General features: G+C 38.6%; 1 long non-coding RNA gene across 1 annotated transcript; it reads left to right on the forward strand.

Moving 5' to 3' along the window:
- Nucleotides 1–1,440: 1,440 nt before the first annotated feature.
- LOC123938593 lies at nt 1,441–5,260 on the forward strand. The gene is made up of 3 exons (XR_006817745.1): nt 1,441–1,753; nt 2,162–2,270; nt 5,233–5,260. It is a non-coding gene; the product is annotated as an uncharacterized LOC123938593 (long non-coding RNA).
- The last annotated feature ends 9,501 nt before the right edge of the window (nt 5,261–14,761 follow it).

Consider the following 14,761-nt stretch of genomic DNA (forward strand, 5'->3'; position numbering starts at 1 on the left):
TGGGCTCAAGTCATGATCTCAGATGCTGGGATGGAGCCCCGCAACTGGTTTCCCGCTCAGAGGTGAAGCTGCTTCTCTCCTTCCCCTTCTCCCTCCTCTTGTGCTGTCTATTCCTCTCTTTCTTTCTCTCAAATAAATCTTTTCTTTTAAAAAAAGGACAATTTTAGGGTGTACAGACTAACTGCACACATTTATTAATCTGTAATCATTAATGGGATAGATGAAGAATGTAAGTATTGTATTACCCAACAGGCACCTTTCCATGTCTGTTTCTAGCAATTGCAAACGCACCACGGCTTTTACCCAGGTTCCAAGGTTATCCTGGGCTATTATGAATGTGTGATAAAACTGCACTCCCTGCCATTCCCTTCCCATCACACAACCCAAGCACAGAGCCATTAACCTACAATTCCTAAAGTACTGTCGACAATGACAAAGGCACTGGGGTTAAATGGGAAATGAGGGGCGTCTGGGTGGCTCAGTGGGTTAAAGCCTCTGCCTTCGGCTCAGGTCATGATCTCGGGGTCCGCGGATCGAGCCCCGCATCGAGCCCCGCATCGGGCTCTCTGCTCCGCGGGGAGCCTGCTTCCTCCTCTCTCTGCCTGCCTCTCTGCCTAGTTGTGATTTCTCTCTGTCAAATAAATAAAATATTAAAAAAAAAAAAGGGAAATGAAGAGATTTAAGAGTCTGTCCTAAATTTGAATCTCACTTCTACGAGTCCCTACCTGTTATGTCAGTCGCCCCTGGTCTTAGTCTCAATCTCCTCTTCTATATATGAGAACAATGAAGCCTGCTTTACAGGATTGGTGCAGGAATAAAGAAAGAAAATATGTAAAGAGCCAAACTGACTTTTGCAGAGTTAACCCTCAATCTGTTTTGTCCCCTTCCTTCTCTTCCCGCTTCTGCAAGGGATGAATAAAAGTTAATGTTCTTTGTCGAAAAATGAGATATAGTAGCATTTATTGTTTTTGTCGTTACCAAAAAATGGAGACTGGCCAGGGCCCAGTGTTGGGTACACAGTGCGTAAAATCCACAGACGCAGGACCTGGTTTGTAGACTCGACCGTACTCGCTTGGCAGAAAGACCCCAGAGAGCAGATTAATCTCAAGACGCTCTCTGCCCGGGACCCTTGGCCGGGGCTCCCCGCCTACCCCCTGCAGCGCACGCGCAGTCGCTTGCCGGGCTCGCGGGCGGCAGCTGTCGGGTCTCGGTGGGCGGGGCCATGGGAGGAGCGGAGGCGTTGCCCCTCAGGGCCCGCGCGGGCTCAGCCTTCAAGGGCCACCAGTGGGGACGACCGCTTAGCGAGCTAAGAGGCCATTGCTTTCCGTAGGGGTTTTCTCCCAGGCTCGGTCCAGTGTCGGCATGGCCCGTGAGTGTGTGGACGGGTGGGGAACGCGGCGGGGGAGCGTCCGCTGAGAGAGCCTAGTTCCGAGGCGCGGCTGGACGGGAGGCGGGGACTGGCTGATGTATCCCCTTCGGTCCGGCGGCGCGCGGACCCAGTCCTCAGTCCGCAGAGGGAGAGGGATGGTTAGCTTCGGGTCCGCTTGAGAAATCGGATATGCACCTGCCGGTCAGGTGTGATTTTACACGGTAAAAAACACCTTTCCGGAGGTGAGGTGTGAGGATCGCGGACCCCGGGAGGGGTCCTGGTCTGAAAGGGGTTTCTGTCTGGTACTTAAAGGTCCTAAGGCCTGATGAGGAGTAGAAGCTCCGACTGAGTCTCCTCCGTAGTTCTTTTGTTTGGCTCCTACAGGTAATGTTTCTCGAACAGCCGCATTTGTTCGCCTAACAGTCGAGCTGTGATGGGCCAACTTGTGGAGCTGTGTTCCCTGTGTCTATTCTTCTTTCCATACACGCTTTTCAAAAGCTAGACCTTAATCTGGAATACTAACCGGTATAGACAGAGGAGTGGAATGTCTGTTGTAAGAGACCTGGTATTCACAGCCAGTGAACACATTCATTGGTATGATAATATTCTTAAGACTGTGTATTTACCTCTGTGCTTCCTCCTTGTCAGTTACGGGAAGGGCGTTCAGTGTAATTACTCTGCTGGAGTATCTGTTAAAAAGCCAGCTTCAGATGCATTTAAATAAGAGCGTTTTTGCGGAATTCGTGATTATTTTTGAGATGGGGGAAAGAGCATGACTGTTTGGCTTTGTAGGAGGAAATCAGCGAGAACTTGCCCGCCAGAAAAACATGAAGAAAAGCCAGGAAATTAGCAAGGGAAAAAGAAAAGAGGATAGCTTGACCACCTCTCAGAGAAAGCAGAGGTAAGCGATACTAAAGGAATTTTCAAGTCACTGAAGTTTTTGTTTTGGAGAATGGGGAGAATTTTTTAAATCATTGGTAGAACTAGACTTAGACTGCATACAGGGTAACAGTTGAATTGTTGCATGCACACTAAAACTATATAAGGTAGTAATTATCCCAATACATGAATGAAAAATTTCCAGCTCTCAAGCAATAGTCTTGAAGAGAATCTCAGGCTTCAGTCACCACAACCATAGAAATTTCATCTAGCAAAATATCTGAATGCCTTCCATGTGGTAGGCACTGTTCCGTGCTAGGGATACAGCATTTTCAAAGGGGACGTCCTACCCAAACTAGTCGAGATGACAGGTGACTCAATTACAGGGATTAAGGTTCTGAAGGAGACACAACAAAGTATATGTAGCTATATGGACTTTATAAGATTCTTTGCGTTGGAAAAATTGCAGGTGCACAGCCTTGATGTAAGATTACATATGTGAAAAATAATACAAAATTGCTACAGAAACATTTGGATTGCAGCTTAAATTTTTTAAAAAGCATTCATATTTATAAACAAGCTTAATGTTTTTCTAAAAACAAATTTTGTCTAGGTACAACTTGGAGGTCAGGTGGAGAATTGCCTACACCGGCTTCTCTGTGGTCCTCTAGCCTGCACATTAGAAACACCTGGGAAATCCTAAAGGCTACTCAAGCCTGTACCTTAAATTCAGTCCTGATTTAATTGGTCTGGGGCTGGGCATAGTAGGTGCTCTAGGTAAATTTTATTGTGACTAAGTTAAACCTGCCTTTTAAAAAGATCCCCAGGTGATTCCGATGTGCAACTAGAGTTAAGAATAATCATTTGAGGGGCGCCTGGGTGGCTCAGTGGGTTAAAGCCTCTGCCTTCGGCTCAGGTCATGATCTCAGGGTCCTGGGACTCAGGGTCCCCAAGTCGGGCTCTCTGTTTGGTGGCGAGCCTGTTTCCTCCTCTCTCCCTCTCTGCCCACCCCTCTGCCCACTTGTGATCTCTGTTTGTCAAATAAATAAATAAAATCTTTTTTTAATATATTTTTTTTAATAAATAAAATCTTTAAAAAATAATAATAATCATTTGGGGCTGCCTGGCTAGTTCAATCAGTGGAGAATGTGACTGTTGAGTCATGACTTCAAGTCCCACATTGGGTTAATTATCACCTCACGCTTTTTTTCTGTGATACTAAAGTGATAAGGTTTGCCTTAAATTTCTGTTTACCCACGTTGCAGTAAAAGTGAACATGGTACAAATCAGTGACCCTGAAATTTTTAGTGGGGAACCCTAGTCTAGCTCAATAATAGTCCTTGTTAAATGAGTATCCATGTGTTAGAAAACTCTGTGCTGGGTACTCTATACTTACTATCTCTATTCGTTACCCTGAAAAGTGGTATTAGCCTCAATGTATAGGATAGGAAACTGAGGTTCTGAATTTCAGTAACATTACTAAGGGTACAGCAAGTGCAAAAGAGTTCAGTTTCAAACAGAAAAATAACTATCATATTATTTTCCATGATACTTCATTTCTTTTTTTTTTCTTTTAAAGATTTTATTTATTTATTTGACAGAGACACGGCTAGAGAGGGAACAGAAACAGGGAGAGTGGGAGAGAGAAAAGCAGGCTTCCTACGGAGCAGGGAGCCTGTTGCGGGACTCAATCCTGGGACCCCAGGATCATGACCTGAGTCAAGGGCAGACACTCAACAACTGAGCCACCCAGGCACCCAATACTTCATTTCTTTATAGCCATCTTGGTTTTCCTTCATCCTCATTCCTCATCTTTGCTATTGGCTTTACAGAAATGTCTATTGTCATGGACAGAGCTACTCACCTGTATTAAAATCTCACACTAAATCTATGTGATAACAGGAAAGAGCCTGAACTTTGAAATTAGACAAATTTGGGTTTTATATGATTTAAGGCAAATTATTTAGCTCTAAACTTCTATTTTTTTTTTTTATTTGAATCATGGGGATAATAACAGTTGCTGTTAGACTTAACCCAGAGCCAGCAAATTGGCACATAGCCAGGTGTCGATTACAAAGCTATTTAATGTATTTTTTAAAATAAGGACTTCCTGGACCATCTAGCCCAGGTAGTCTGGTTGTAGTTCACCACTAATATGATATATGGAGGTTCAGCCAGAGACACAAAGTGTTAAGGAAATGCCTGAATATCCTGTTGTTTTTTAGGGTAATCCATTTTTAATCACTAGCTATTGGGCTTTCAGGCTTGTAAGAAACTTAATTGCTTCATAACATCTATGTCCTAATGCTAGGTACCATTCTGGATATCTAGAAGGCTTTTTTTTTTTTTTAATTTCTTTTCAGTGTTCCAGAGTTCATTGTGTGTGCACCACACCCAGTGCTCCATGCAATACATGCCCTCCACAATACCCACCACCAGGCTTACCTAACCTCCCACCCCTCTCCCCTCCGAAACCCTCAGTTAGTTCCTCAGAGTCCACAGTCTCTCATGGTTCGTCTCCCCCTCCAATTTCCCCCAACTTCTCTCCATCTCCCCATGACCTCCGTGTTATTCCTTATGCTTTAGGAGACTTCTTAAATGCCCCTTCTTTGAGAGAAAAATAGAGTATATGAACTTTGTTGAAAACAAAAGTAATTGCCATTATTTCTGTATATAGCTTCCTGATGTCAGATAGATATATTCATAGCTATTCCACAAAACAACCCTAGTGACTACTTTTCTGATTTTGAAAGGTCGTTATTTGCCCAAGATCATAACAATAGAGATGGTCTTCAAAATAAGATGTGACTTCAAAGCCCTTCCATACTTTGTTTTCCCATTCTGTTGCCATGAAAACAGAAACACTTGAATCTTTATATCTTTTAGTTTGTTTTCTAATATGTTTAAGAGTTTTGTATACAAAACAAGTAAAAACATATAATCAGTTTTTCTGTAACAACTTACAGCCTTTTCCCCCATTATAGGGACTCTGAGATAATGCAACAAAAGCAGAAGGCAGCTAATGAGAAGAAGTCTATGCAGACAAGAGAAAAATGATGACTATTTGGAAAAACCTGGGTGCTACTGCCAACTAGGTGTATCATAAACTCTAAGGTTGAAATTTGCGAACATTTGTTATGTCCTTATAAAACTATTTTAAACTTTACCTTTCAGCCTGACTTAGTGTAATGTTTTAGAACCATTCTTCAAAGAATAAAACACTAACCATTCATGTGATATATTGGTGGATGTTATTTTTTTTATCAGCAGTGAGCATTTATATAATTTGCTAGAGATGTAATGTGATTAGATAATAAAATCTATAAATCCAGAATATTTGTCATAAACTTTGTTAAAGTAGATCTTATATATAGTCAACTTGATTGTATAATAGAATTTAAGATACATTTATCTTAAACAATCTAATGTTGTTTTGTGATTAACTGGTTTGCTTGAAGAATTTAGCATAGCACAGACCCACCTGGAATGGCAACTAAATGAATATAAACTAAATGAAGAGTAACTTACTGAGAAAATTCTGAGTTTTGCTTACAGCTTTAAAATTTTTAGCGAGTGCCTTTCTTCTAATAGACTATATTCTTTAGAAAAGAGTTAGGTTCAAATAAAATTGATTTCTCATGTATACCCTGCTTCTATTTATACATAGCCTCCTCCATTATGAATATGCACCACCAGAATGGTAAGTCTATTGTAATTGATGAATCTATAGTAACATATCATAATCACCCAAAGTACAAGTTTACTAGTCCAGAGTTCAAAGGATTCAGTCTTGGTGTTGTAAGAGTTTTCTTTTTTTAAGTCTGTTCTGAGACTGAAAAACTTGTGACTTGACAGTAATAAATAATGGAAATACATTAACCTAGAGAAGGATTTATGACTATACTACTCTGAAGCAAATAGGCATAATTACTGCAAAGAGAGTCTACCACTCTGGAAATGGACAGTCAGTGGAGAGTTCTTTAAGACTTGGCCTCCTATTTTAACGAAGGTTCTGATAATCTTGAGATAAGTCACTTGGCTGTGGTACCAACTGTTAATGGGGTGGAATCCTCAGCATCTCTAATACTGGAAGGGGCAAATGGGAAGTTCTTATCTATCTTATTATTACAGTTTTTCAGTTAAAGTAAAACTGTCTTGGGTTAACTTAAGTCTTCAAACTTTATATGGGGAGTTATAAGGGCAAAAGGATTACAACAGCCTAAGTTACTTTCTAATAAAAGGGATAATGAAGTCTGATTGTACTGCAAAGCTTCTTTATGGGTCTGATTTCTATAATCCTATCTCCAGAATTTTACATAGTGATAAGTCATGAATACAAAGAACTTGTTATGCTTTCAGCTGTATACTTTGTTTTTTTGGGTTTTTTTTTTTTGTTGTTTTTTAAGTAATGAATAATGTAGTGGAATAACTTTAGCTATTCAAAAGTTAATCCTTAATCAGTCTAGGGAAAACCACGTTTTCCAAAAGAGCATGGGTATTAGGATAAGGAAGATCTCTTTGTTGTAATTAATCATTAAGACTTAAATCCAGAACTGCATCTTAAAAAAAAATTATATCACTTGAATGAGTTCATTATTAAGATAAAGGGTTTGGTTTTTAACTAAAACATGACCACATGTTTCCTCAAGGCAGACAGAAAAGTTACCCAAGAGGAAGAAAATTAACTGTGATTGCTGTAATTTATTGACACTTCAGTTTCTTTTCTTATACTATATTTAAGCAACATAACTAAAATAGCTAAACTGCTACAGATGGTAACGGGGCAAGATTTTTTTAATTTCTCAATCACAAGATATTGAGGGAAAATACATGCGAATAGTTACATCCAATCAGTAAAGTTAATTTATGCACTAACTTTAGATTATTGTTTTGGCATGTTGCTAAGGCAAGATAAAATTACTTAAATGAAGTAGTGCCAACTCTAAAATGCAATTTAGAAAATACTGAACTCCATGGAACACCCTCATAGGCATTAAAATTGCTACCTTGCATTATCCTTAAAGCGGTAGTGGATTGTCACTAGCAATCGTCATAAGTCCTGCTGAGATATATGAGGGAGCAGCTGCTATTGCCCAAGGTGAGAACAGGGAGGTCAGATTCATCAGTTCCTTGATTCCTTTTGAGTACCCTTTCTATTAGTTGCATGTGTAAGAAATTGTTACCCACTCAACACAGGAAAGTGTTGAAAAATAGGACTCACAGGAAATACTGATTACTGACATCATTTTTCTAACTTTTTAAAAATAGTTTCTTTTTCTGCATGTTTTTATAGATGGAATGAGGTTACTCACTTGAGGAGAGTGAGCACCTATGTATTTTAAAGTAGTGACTTGTGAAGAATTTTTCTGTTCAAGGCAAGGGTTGTACTAATACTGTTAGTACTAATACTGTCTAAAAGCTGTTTGAAAACTATTGAGCTCTAAAAAGGCTATCCCCTCATAGTGAATACATCTAACAAATTATATTGTACACCATAAATGTAAACAATTTTATTAGTAAATCATACCTCATTGAAGCAGTGGGAAGGAAAATACCCTTAAAGTGAAAACCCAATATAAAATTCACTTTGGCAGTCAGAATTTGAAATTTGTACATTTTATCATCTGTGTCAGCAGTGATTGAAACTAAGCAGGGAGCGTGTGAACTTCTTTAGTTAAGTTCCCAATTGCCTTTGGTGATGAAGACCTAAAGTAAAAATTGAATTGAAAAACTGAATTAACTTTATGAAAATGTCAACCATAATTTTCCATTAGAACAAAAGAGAGTAAGAAAGTTTATTAAACTACCTCCTAAGACTTTATCTGCTGAAGTACTTGCTTTTTGGTAATCACATGTTGGGATATATTGCTTTACAGATGGCCAAGTCATGAAAATGTCAATGGGAAAAGAGGAATGACTCTAGGTTGCTGAAATGCACTTTCTCATAAACTGCACCAAAATTTTAAACATCATATAGACTTTTCCGTACAACTTCGATTCTTAAAACCCTTTCACGTACCACTAAATCTGCTAATACACTTGAAAAGTTTACAAGCAGCCTGCTATTAGATGATTTGTCCAGCAAAATTGAGATTTAAAATTTATACTTTGATTATAACCTAACTTTTACAGAAATATTTTTCACACCACCTACTGCTTTTCATGCTACTCTATCAATTGGATCTAACTTTGATTACTGGTGTGTCCATACAGGAATATTTCCTTGAGTATTACTGAATGGAGCTTCTTTTTTTAAAAAAAAAAAGATTTTATTTATTTGACAGACAGAGATCACAAGTAGGCAGAGAAGCAGGCAGAGAGAGAGGGGGAAGCAGGCTCTCCACTGAGCAGAGAGCCTGATGCGGGGCTTGATCCCAGGACCCTGAGATCATGACCCGAGCCAAAGGCAGAGGCTTAACCCACCGAGCCACCCAGGTGCCCCTGAATGGAGCTTCTTTTACACAAGTTTTTAGTTTGTAAGAAATTGCCTACCAACCTGCTGTAATCAAGACAAAATCCTATTGAATACTTCCCTTTTATAAATATATATTACATGACAAAGGCTTTTGTGAAGGCTTTGGATTCTGGGAGGGAGAAGTTATTGGTCAAAGGCTCATTTGGCCTTGTACACTCAAGATGACTGCTAAGGTGGCTTATGAATAGACATTTAATAGAGAGTTATGTATTTTAATGCATGCTTGAAGAAATACAAGCACATTAAACCTGTGATTTGATGGTATATTAAAATTTCTAGTTGCAAACAGACTCATTACTTATAAATAACCACAACAGTTACTAGAGTGGATGAGAGACTCCAGAGTCCGAGGAAAAGTTGAAGACTCAAGGCTTTGGAAAGGTCAAGAGTTGGAACAGCTCCAGGTACTATGAGAATTTTTTATTCCACAATGCTCCTCTCAGGGTGAAGTTTTGACAACTATTTTCAGTCTTTGTCATTCAGAGTTCCTCCAAATGAACTTATTTGGGTTACATGCCTACCCTTCAGCAAGGGGAGAGCAGGCATCTAAGATGATAGAATCAAGAGTGTATCCCGTGAGTAATAGATGTCTGTGATAATGCTTTGTTTTGTGTGTCAGTAGCTCTATCTTCTTCATGGCTGTATAGTATCCTGTTATAAAAATATACCATGATTTAGTTATCCACTCTACTTTTCATGACGTTTGGTTTGCTCTTAGTTTGGAGCTTTTAAAAATAATTCTGCCATAAATATTATATATGTGTATGTACATATATATATATATCTTTTAGGGGTCATAAATATGTATTTCTATTTAATATTAACAGTGGAATTGATTGCTGGGTCGTGGAATACATAAAATTGTTGTCTAGTTTTCCCTAATGCTCATTTAAGCATTTATAAACACATAACTAAGGAATGTAGGGAATTTCCTTGGGTTGCTGTAACAAATTACCACAAACTTGGGGGCTTACAAGAACCGAAATTTATTCTTTCACAGTTCTATAGGCCAGAAGTATACAGGCAAGTTATCAGTGGGACCACATGGCCTCTGAAGATTCTAAATGAAAATCTTTGCTTGCCTCTTCCATTGGCTTCATGCATTACTTTGCTTGTGGCAGCATAACTCCTGTCTTTGTCTTCACATAGCCTTCTTTTCTCAGGCTTCTTCCTGTTTCTTTTTTTTTTTTTTTTTTAAGATTTATTTATTTGACAGAGATTACAAGTAGGCAGAGAGAGAAAGAGAGAGAGAGAGACCGAAGCAGGCTCCCAGCTAAGCAGAGAGCCCGATGCAGGGCTCGATCCCAGGACCCTGGGATCATGACCTGAGCTGAAGGCAGAGGCTTTAATCCGCTGAGCCATTCAGGCGCCCCTTCTTCCTGTTTCTTAAAAGGATGTTTGTCATTGGGTTTAGGACCCACTCTAATTTAGGATGATCTCATCTTAAGATCTTTAATTACATCAGCACAACCTTTTTCCCAAATAGGGTCACATTCACAAATGTGGACATATTTTGGGGACCACCATTCACCCACTACAAAATGGGAAACAAAAATGGGGAAACTTAGCTATAACTTACTTTTTTTTAAGCCATCCTACAGGTCAGTCCATATAGACCTAACCATAGTGTAGATATATAGTAATTTATCCAGTGACTTCCTTACTCATGGACATTGAAGATGTTTTCAAGATTTTGCTACTGCAAACAATTCTGTAATACAGTCATACCTATAATGTTCTTTTATTTCTGTAAGAATGCATTCCTAAAGATAGAATTCTTAGGACAATGGTAGAGTACATTTATTTGCTATTTTAAACAAGTATTTCCAGGAAGAAAATAGCTTTCCATATCCATGCCCTTGATAAGATCAAATATTAATCTCTACTAATTTTGCCAACGTGAGTGAAAAATGGTATCTTAGTTTTAATAAGTAATTCCTTGTGTGTAGAGGTTGAGCATTTTTCCATATTTATTGGACAGTGAGATTTTTTTCTACTGATCTACTCGTTTTCTCTCTGCTTTACGCTTTTTATTTCATTTAGTCTTCACATGTAGGCACTACTATTCTACCTGTATAGTTAAAGAAATTGAGGTTTTAATTAAGGAATTTTCCCCAAGCTTACCCAGCTAGTAAGTGGCAGGTTAGGGATATTAAACCAGGCAGACTGAGTGAAGGAGTTAAGCTTATTTTCATATTTATTGGCTGTTTTTCTTCCCCCCCACTTTGGAATATTTTATTCTTGGCTTTATTATTTTTTTGCAGGTTTTACTTTGGACAAAGCTTTTTTAAAATATATAAACGTGGGCCCCTGGGTGGCTCAGTGGGTTAAGCTGCTGCCTTCAGCTCGGGTCATGATCTCAGGGTCCTGGGATCGAGTCCCGCATCGGGCTCTCTGCTTAGCGGAGAGCCTGCTTCCCTTCCTCTCTCTCTGCCTGCCTCTCTTGTGATTTCTCTCTGTCAAATAAATAAAAAATCTTTAAAAATATATATATATATATAAACGTATGTATATAATGTATTTATATAAATTATACTAAATATGTAAGAGATAGTAACCTCTTTACATGTGAAAAATATTTTCCAAACTATTGTATGTCATTTCATTGTATTCTGCTTTTGCCAGAATTTTTTTATAAAGATTTTTATTTTCATTTGTTAGAGAAAGAGAGATCACAAGTAGGTAGTGAGGCAGGCAGGGTTGGGGGGAGAAGCAGGCTCCCCACTGAGCAGAGAGCCCGACGCGGGGCTTGATCCCAGGACCCTGAGGTCATGACCTGAGCCAAAGGCAGAGGCTTAACCCACTGAGCCACCCAAGCGCCCCAAGAACTTTTAATTACATAATCATTTGTCTAGTTTTTTTATAAGTAAGGATGCAGACTGACAGCAGAGTTGTCCTGTCTGACATGTTAAAACTTTTTAATGTGAACTTAAATACATTTGTTCAGGCAGGGACCGGGCATAGTGAGTGGGATGGGGTGGAGGGACAGTCTCCACTTAACTGATTACAGTACCCACCACCCCTTACTGCTTACTCCTCCTTAACTTACTCCCAAAAGGTATTTGAGTTTTCAGTGCTAGCATGGTTTCTTGTTTCTACCTTAAGATCTTCTCCATCCCAAGTTTATAAAAATCACCTAGAATGTACTTTGGTACGTGATGTGAGGGTGAGGAGTCCAAACCTCAGATACTGGATGGTTAATTATAGCTATGTTGTTTATGAATTAAAATACCATTTGTCCATTACATGGTTCAAATACTCTTCCAAAACATCAATTTTAAATTTTAACTTTATGCGGCTGTAACAGGTCTGTGAGCATTCTTATACTAAAATCACTGATAACATCTCTGATCTGCCCCTAGACCCTGATAACAAGGGTAAGGAACTAACTGGTTTGGCTTTGTCATTTGTTTATTCACTCTTCCACTTGAAATTCAAATCGGAAACCTCATCACTAATTATTTGAATCCTTTATTTGCTCCTGGGCAGGTTCCAAGAGTCACTGAAGGTAGGTTTTTTATTTGGAAATTACATATGCATGAAGATGTGTTCCAGTTCGTGAAGTTAAATTTGATGTTTTCATAAATGCCTTCAAATCAGGTGAAATGGCTTTTCTTTGGAAGTGCACTACATTGTACTTTGAGTGCTTTGTGTGTCATATGAAATAACTTTGTAAAATACAGAAATTCAAACATCACCATCAGGGATAAAAGAACTTAATATTTTCTTTGAGGACAAAAATTCCATAGGTTCATTTTTGTTGGTGAACCTGGTCCTCATAAGGAGAAATACTTTTTCCACAAAGAATCTGCCATTCTGAATTTAAGATACTTATTCCTTCTTGAAAACTTTATGCTAAGGGAGAAAATCCAGACACAAAAGGCCACATATTCCATTTATATAAAATATAAAAATAAGTAAATCCATACATAGGAAGTGATGAGTAGTTGTAAGGGGCTGGAAGGAGGAAAGAATAGGGAGTGATGGCTAATGGGTACAAGTTTCTTTTTGGGGTGATGAAGTGCTCTAGAATTAGCGGTGGTGGCTGCATACCTTTCAAATACACTAAAAACTAAGTTGTTTGCTTTAAAATGGTGAACTTTATGGTACATAAATTATACTTTAAAAAATAAAACCCTCATTCCAAATTCTTTAAATTTCTGCATCAAATGCCATTGTGAAGGGGTTCCTGGCTGACCCCATGGGATCGTGCAACTCTTGATTTCCAGGTGGTCAGTTCGAGCCCCACATTACGTGAAGAGATTACTAAAAAAAAAAAAAAAAAAAAAAGCTATTGTGAGAATTTTTATGATTGAGAGGAATCTCAGTGGTTTTTTTTTTAAATCCATCTGGCAATCCTAAATATTTAATAAAAACTAAATACTTAATAATATACTAAATAAATACTAAATCCTAAACAAAAAACAATCTAGAAAAATAAATGCTAAACTCCTATTAAGATCTAAAATCCTGCTTGATCCATGTAAAGACAAATAAATGCAACTTCATAAACATTAGACAATATTTGATCCCATTTTTCTTGCCTATCCCTTTCACTTTATCCATCACTATACTCCTCCCACTCCCTGGCAATTGTCAGTTTATTCTCTAGGAATCTGTTTCTGTTTCATTCAATTGTTTTTGGTTTTCACATGTAAGTAAAGTCATATAGTATTTCTCTGACTCATTTCACATAGCATGGTACTCTCTGGGTCTATGTTGTAAATGGAAGATTTCATTGTGCATATGTGTAATAAGCACATCTTTATCCACTCATCTAGGGTTTGCATCAATTTATATTCCCACCAGTAGTGCACGAGGGTTCCCTTTTTACATCATTACTCCCCTTGTCTTTCTGATAATAGCTATTCCAACACCTGTAATAGCTCTTTGTAGTTTCGATTTGCATTTTCCTGATGATTAGTGATATTGAGCATCTTTCCATGTACCTGTTGACATCTGTATGTGTTCTTTGGAAAAGTATCTGTGCAGGGCCTCTGCACATTTTTTAAGGGAATTGATGGTTTTGGGGGTTGGGAGGGTTTTCTTGTCTTTTAAATGTTTTATTTATTTGATAGATTGAGAAAGTACAAGTAGGCAGAGGGAGAGGAGAACCAGGCTCTCCACTGTGCAGAGAGCCTAATGGACCCTCAGATCATGACCTGAGCTGAAGGCAAGCACTTAACCCACTGAGCCACCCAGGCTCCCCTTTTGTTGTTTTTTAACGTTGAGTTTTATGGGTTCTTTATAGATTTTGGATGTTAATGCCTTATCAGTTAAATCATATGTGAGAATGTCTTTGCCCATTCAGTAGGTTGTCTTTTCCTTTTGTTGGTTTCCTTCACTATGCAAAGAATGAAGGTTTGATGCAGTCCCATTTGTTCATTGATTAGTTTTTTAAGTTTCAAAATTTGCTAAAGGTTTGGGAGAATGGGTATTAACCTGAACATTAATGTTGGGAAGTGGCTAAAGGAATCCAGGCAGCTGTGTAAATGCTCTGTGGGGTTTCCTTGGTGGGGGTGGGGGGTGGGGGAGGATATCAACAGTTCATTACTTTTTAAATTTTTAAAAAGTAATCTCTACCACCTCATGTGGGAGTGTAACTCACATCCCCCGCCCCCAAAGTAAGTCTCATGCTGTACTTATTGAGCCAGCCATGTGCCCCTTGTTTCTTTTTATTGCTGAGTAGTAGTCTATGGACACACATACCAAAGTAAATTTCTTTGAAGTGGACATAACTCCGCACTTACGGGGTGGTGAAAATTAACATAAAGCTTTGTAAAGCATTTTTTTAAGGTAGCTGTATTAATGGTTACCTCTAGACTTTTATATTTCTTACCCACATTTCCTAAATTATTTGCAATGAACAATATTTTCTATGGAAATTTGCTTAAAACAAAAACACCCTGGTAGAATCACTCTACTAACGTACCAAAAAGTGAAATCAAAGAATTGAAAGCAGGCGGAAAAGAAGGAGCAATACGACCAATCTCGGAGATGCGACCACTCCTACCGACCACGCGGAGTTCTCCCGGCGT

Source organism: Meles meles, chromosome 3 (assembly GCF_922984935.1).
Source record: "Meles meles chromosome 3, mMelMel3.1 paternal haplotype, whole genome shotgun sequence".
Classification (NCBI taxonomy): domain Eukaryota; kingdom Metazoa; phylum Chordata; class Mammalia; order Carnivora; family Mustelidae; genus Meles; species Meles meles.